At 53.2% G+C, this 6,809-nt stretch overlaps 1 protein-coding gene across 1 annotated transcript in view; it reads left to right on the plus strand.

Moving 5' to 3' along the window:
* Positions 1-6,809, plus strand: part of LOC144730373 (lysophosphatidic acid receptor 6-like) — a 63,329-nt gene that overhangs the window by 13,244 nt on the left and 43,276 nt on the right. The window lies entirely within an intron of this gene.

Below are 6,809 nucleotides of genomic sequence, written 5' to 3' on the forward strand. Positions count from 1 at the left end.
CCTGAGGCCGTTCCGAGTCAGTCGGACGAATCAGTTGGTCGGAATCGACCTGCAGGGGCCCTTTCCACGATCCCACCGGGGCAACCGATATATTCTTGTAGCGGTGGAGTACTTCACCCGCTACCCCGTGGCGGTGGCTATCCCGGATAAAACAGCCCTCGTAGTGGCCCGGGCCTTCGTGGAAAACTACGTACTTAAGTGCGGGATCCCCGAACGAGTCATTACCGACCAGGGTAGTGAATTCGAGGCCGAACTATTCCAGGCGCTGTGCCGAGAGTTCGGGATCCAGTAGGACCGAACCACGGCATATCACCCCCAGGCGAACGGGATGGTAGAGAGGATGAACCAGACTCTGGCCGGGAAGCTTAAACGCATGGCGGCCGCGAATCAACAGGACTGGGACGAACACCTCCCCTATGCCCTGTTCGCCTACACCACCGCCGTTCACACATCTACAGGACAGACCCCGTTCCTAATGATGTTTGGTCGCGAGTCTCGCCTGCCCGCAGATCTGCTGTTCGGTGTCCCTCCGCCGCAACGGGAGGAAGGGAGCCACCCCATGGAGCACTTGCTGGAGACCCTGCGAGAGGCCAGGGGCCGAGCCTACCCGCACGGAGAGGCCGCGCACCAGCGGCAAGAGCAGGGCGCCCGACCCCGTATGGAGCCCCCCTTCTACACTGCGGGCTCCGAGGTGTGGCTGTACACTCCCCGCGTCGGTGCCGGACAGGTGGGGAAGCTGACCACCTACTGGCGAGGACCCTGGATTGTGAGACGGCAGATCTCACCATGGACGGTGCTGATTCAGGGAGGAGAGAGGGGCCGGGAGATGGTGGTCAACATCCGCCGACTGAAGCCGTGGCGAGCAGCCCCCGAGGGGGGGAGCCCCGCCGTCCAAGTACCCCGAAACCCCGGGGTCCCCCCACCCCCCGTGCCCGGGGGCCTCGCGCAGTATATGGGCCCCACGGAGCCCCGGGCTCCGAGGGGCCCCGGGCGGGGCCGGGGGCGACGAGGACGGCGACCCTTAAACCCCACCGCCTCTGAGTTTGTCCCCCAGCCCGCAGGTGCCGGAGACCGAGGGGAGCCGTTGGAATGGAGGAGGAGACCACCGCCGGAGCCCCAGGAGACGGAGCCGCCACCCCCGAGGCCAGCCACAAGGGCCGGGCGAATCCCGCGGACCCCGCGGCGATACCTCGTGGGGGCAACCCAGGCGAGGTGCTCCAGTCAACCCGGGACGGGGACTGGCACCCCGGGGGGCTATGTGGTGCCACAGCGACGGGGCCGCTCGGCCGAGCCAGGGAGCCGCCCGGCTTCCACCGCCGCACTGCCCCCCATCACCCCCCCCACATAAACACGCACCCGCACCCACGTAGGGCCTCGTGGTCGGGTCACCTACCCTGAGTTTTCACCCGAGGGCCCCCTAGGGGGGTTACCCCACGGTTTCTCAGGGCCAGGGAATTGGACAGGACCCTTCCCAGGCCAAGTAACACTGCGGCGCCGTGGGCGGATTTGAGATCGCACGACCACGGCGAGCTCAGAGAGCCCCGCAGTTAGAAACGCATACAAACACAAACACGGGTCAGCAAGGCAGATAGCTGGGATCAGGACCCGGGACGACTGATTGGTCGAAAGTTCAAAGGCCGGCGGGATCGCAAAAGAGCGGGAAATCCTAGGCTCAGGATTGGTCGAGAGACCAAGGCGGTCGGGACGGGGGCGCCTAGCCTTTGATGTGAATAGTTTAAAAGAAAACGCAGGGGCAGTAGGGAACTCTCTTCTTCTGGAGTTTGGACACGGGGTCAGCGACGAAGGAGTCATCGGGCGAGCCGCTAGATTGTCTGCAGGACGATCTGAGCGCCGCAAGGTCACCAAGGACTACAGACGGTATCGTGTTGCGCGCCTTACAACACCTCAGAGCGGAGGGTAGGATCCGTAGGAGAGGGTTAGTTCGGGGTAAGGACGAGTAGGAAAGCGGTTTAGCAGAGAGCGCAGCATAGAATAGGGCTACACGGCACCAGAGTGTGGGTTAGAAGCGCCTTGCTGTCCCGCACACACACACGGGTGGCTCGGTTGGTTAGCAAGGGCTAATAAAATCTCGAGCGTAGTAACAAAACCGTGTTGTTGGGTGTTTTTGGAACGTGGTATTAGCGTGCACTGCATTCGCGAGTGTGTGGTCGTTGTACGCATAAAGGCCGTGGTCTCTGTACGATTGTGCGGGTACGGAGGTGTGTGCGTTAACGCCCGGGGAGAGCACTTTTGGTGTGTTGGCGTGACTACGCAGCCGTGTGAGAGGAGAATCGTCCTTGTACGATATTTGTGTTGACGTGCACGCGCGAGTGGGGGAGGGGACGAGTCGTCGTGTCGGCGTGTGCCCCGCTTGTGTGCGCTCGTTACTTGCGTAAGCTCTCGGCGTGCGTAATCGGCGTGCCCAAGGTGCGCGATCGTAACGTGGGCGGCCAGCGCGGCGCAGAGCGGCGCAGGAGTGGGTATCGCGTGTGGAGCTGTATGCGTGTGTGCGCGCACGTTCACGACGTGTGTAACACAGGTGCGCGATCCTAACGTGAGTGGTCAGGGTTGGGTGAGTGCCGTGCAGAGCTGTGTGTGGGTGTGCGCGTGCGTGGTTATCCATGCCTGCTACGCGGACCCGCGGTGGAGGGGAATCCTCGGGTGACGGCTCCCACACCCTGGGTGAGGAGCCTAGCGGCGGTTCGCTTAGCAGCGGGGGGGCGATTGATGATGTTAGTCCGGCCGTTAGTATTATCGAGGGAGGGATCTCGGGGGCTAGCGACCCCCACAGTGAACTTTGTTACTTGTGGGCGTTTTCTCTCCGTGTGCGTTGTGCTCCTCGTGCGAGTTTTGAAACTCACTGCTTTCAGAACGTCGCCGGTCATGTTATTTTACTCCCCAAATGTTGCAGCGATATCTTTCATCATCTTTATCAATCAGATCTGGCAACACTGCCCCCAAAACTTATATCGGCCCGGTTGTAATACATTTTTTCAGTGAATTAAAATTATTGCTAAAAAGACGTGAATAAATGTAACAAAAAACAGAACTGAATACAGCGTTGTGTAACCACTTTTTTATATATAAAAAAAAGAATACAACTTTACAGCTCATGCCCCAACTCATGACTGCGTGCGAACTCTGATCAGCTGTTCGATTGACGTCGTCTCAGCCTTGGAAGTCAACGTGGGCACGTGGCTCGCGTTTCTTCGTTCTCTGTAGGCACCATGACCGGAGTACCTTCTTAATGTTCACACGAGCACCACGTCGTGGGTGGGGTTCGTCCAGTGATTGTCCTATGGAATGCCTCGCCCCCCGCCACGTGGATATAGAATTGTCACCAATTTATCGGGGCTCTAAAAAAACAGGCCTCAATGCTCACTTTGAGCAAGGTTAATTACGTTTACTGACGAAGTAAAAAATCGTGGGATTTGTTTTTGTTTATACTGAAACCAGTTTAAATAAATTGCACTGTTTAATACGCAGGCTTTCGCGACAAATATCCATAATAGATGGTTTTTTTGGGGGTTAGATCGCGTAAATATGTCGTTAAACCCGCCGTAAGGTTTGCCACGTAAACAAAAGGTGCCAATTCGTTCCTCATACAGCACGAACCGGTGCGCTGGGAGAGTGAAACCCACAACAACATTTACAAGTCGGGTTCCGTGACGTTTCGCCAGTAATTACAAGCAGCATCATCAGGCGACAGCCAGATTCTGTGAAGAAACAGGTCCCTGCGGGGTGGGCTGGTTATAATTAATGGCTATAATTAAATGAAATGGCGGGGGTATGATACGAAGGGAGAGTTTGAGGCCTAGTTCTAGGCTTTAGGCCTACCTGTAGGCTTTAGGCCGCTGTGAGTTAATTTTTTAATTTAAATGTTTTAATTAAAAACTATCTCAGGGAATTATTTAAAAACTATCTCAGGGAATTATAAGGGAATGTTACACTTGTTTAGCCAGGAAAGCCTCACTGAGTCTAAAGGGTTTTTCGGGTCCTGCCAAGTGTTTGCAGTAGGGGGCGATGTTGCTACACCTAATCGGACATCGGACGGACGGACGATATAATCTATTGTAGGCTGGTTCACTTCGTTCCTACCAGTATAAATCCTCCACCTGTTTCGGTCTTAAACAGCACGTTGACATTTTGAACGCTTGCAGTTTATAAAAGAATATTATTTTTTTAAATACCCCAATAAGCCTGCCCGCTAGCGAACGTCACGTGGGCTGGGCCCGGCCCCCACCGGTTGGCCCCGCCCTCAAGCTAATTTGGCCCCGCCCACTCCAGTCAACCCCCCAAAGCTCCGCTTATTACACAGCAAAATATTTGGTAAAAAGTACCCATGTTATACTGTATAGCGTTGTCAGGGCTGCACAACACACAAATAACAAAGAAAGTCTCATTTGTCAAGAACACTGCCTTTTAAAAGTTATATAATAGGCGACGTTTCGATCACTCTACCTCGGGTCTGTGTGCTCTGAATTCAGGGCCATTACCCAAAAGGTCACCCATTATGTACCTATTCTCTGCAACGCAGTGCTATTGACGAATCCACTTAAAAAAATTACTCATCTATTTAGCGTGTCCGCTTACGCCTAGGCACTGCTAAAGCTTGGTCAGGGGTCATCCGTCTTGCAGCACGGCCACCAGCCCCGGGTGGTGCAAAGCCTCCTCCTGCCTCTCACCTGTGCAGGGCCCACTGCACTCGGGCAGGGGTGGTGGGGAGGGCCGAAGGGCATATGGCCTTCCCCCGCGCCTATTAGCACGGTCAGGCTACGTACGGTGCGAAAGAAGTCCAAACATACACACGTATCATGAGGCCAGAACATTTTACGCCGAGGCAAAATCCCGATCTTAACAAGGAGTGCTCGTGACACCAGGACAGTCCCTATGATGGAGCTCAAGCCAAGTCTTTTTTTTCACCTGGAACGCTCGTGCCAGAATGCGCTGCCACGTAAATATCCATACACTCGGCAGTGTGAAGGGGTGAAGTGGCAAGTTGAAGAATGTTGCAATTCATCAAGTGAAAACCATTGCTCATGACGTGACCCACATTCCAGAAGTGGGCGGTGTGCAAGTGGGCAGGAATACACTCCTGCAAGGGAAAACTTCGTTATAAAAAGTGGAGGACACCGCTACTTTACATTGAAACATTTCTCACATTAACATCACTAGCCCGGGCCACTTCTTTATGACCATTGAGCTACACCCATTTCAAACCTTTAAAAACAGTCTGCCCCAGCAGCAGATCACGCTTTCCCACCTGATGATGGACGCTTGTGTTGCGCCCGAAACGTCGTGATTTATTTTATTTTATACCGACGTGACTTTACCCAAAGAACCAAAGAGTATTAAAACAAGAGTCCCATGTTTGCTCACGTGTGTTTAACTGAAGCCAGACTCAACAAGAGACCTCGGACAGGATACCAAGTTTACAAAAACGTTTCACTGTATCACAAAAACAAATTACGCGGACCAGGAAATACACAACGATGGAGCACAAATCGCCTCTCCGGGGACCTTCCTGCGCCTTGCCCGGCAATTGTCCCACAACCTCCCAAGCCTCCTTCCCCCCAACTCCTAACCCCTCCCCCCGACTCACATACCCAAACATTCCCCATTTCCCCACGTACATACCAGCAAGAACAGTTTCCCCTTACTGTCCCCCCATACCACCAGCACGCTCTGAAAGGGCCATTCGCCCAACAGATACGGCAAGCCCTTCCCTCTGCACAGAGTCACCTTGGATATCCTGCCAGGGACACTCGGACATCCCGTTGTGATTCCCAGAGAGATCATTCCCGTTTGCACTTTCGCTCTGCCGTTTACCCGAACGACTATCTCCGATTCTTGTTTTTAACGTAAGCTCTGAATCTCCATTCCCCGCAGTTGTATTATCGTACTCATGGTCGGGCGGCGACGTACGCCGCTTGTTTGCAGAGGTTCACGGTTCGAATCCAGAGGCCTCCCCGGTTATTAATGTGGCGGGTGTATTAACCGTAAAAAAACGTGCCATCTGCTTCGCAGTGGACGTTAAAGATCCCGTGACGTCATTTGCAAGGGTTAGGTCTTTGTGTGCCGGCGTCAAGGTGAACATTTGGCGAATTTGAAAAATGACCCGGAAATAAGTTGGAATATACAAAGCAATCATCGCCCCCCACCCCCCCAACTGCAAACAAAAATTTGGGAGGCCCCTCCTGAAAAAGTCATGAGACTCAATGAGGCTTTCCTCAGGGGAAAAAAACCTCTAAAATAAATGATTTACAATACATATTTGCACCTTTAGCCATTAAAATGTGTTCAAACCCAGTTTTAAATCATCTCACATGCTAGTCATATTTTTAATTACCAAATTATGTTTCCTTTGGAAATTCCCAGCAGCTGCTTATTATAAATGGTTTCCTAGTGCAACATTCCGCTATTAAACTGTCACTAGGGAAAATAAAACATTGAAGAAACTTGAAGCATACTACGCCTGCTAAGAGCATATTTAAAGTAATCCTCCTTGCTGCAAGGGGAACTGACCAGATATAATTCTTTAGCGACCATGATGTGGTGTTTTTTGGAGAAATAGCAAAGAGTCGCCATACACAACCACAGACAACCACAATGACACCCAGTTCATAACGCCGATGTCACTTCTCACGTGCACACACACATACAACAACCACCAAGTGGTGGTGGTGGCGTTACCACGGCGCTCGTGCCAGGCTAGGTGCATGGACATACACCCACAAGCAGTCACGAACAACATATGCAGTCACTCACAGCGTATATACATAGACAGCCCTTTTGTAAATTGTAAATTC

The sequence above is a fragment of the Lampetra planeri genome, chromosome 35 (genome assembly GCF_965212315.1).
Source record: "Lampetra planeri chromosome 35, kcLamPlan1.2.h2, whole genome shotgun sequence".
NCBI classification, from domain to species: domain Eukaryota; kingdom Metazoa; phylum Chordata; class Hyperoartia; order Petromyzontiformes; family Petromyzontidae; genus Lampetra; species Lampetra planeri.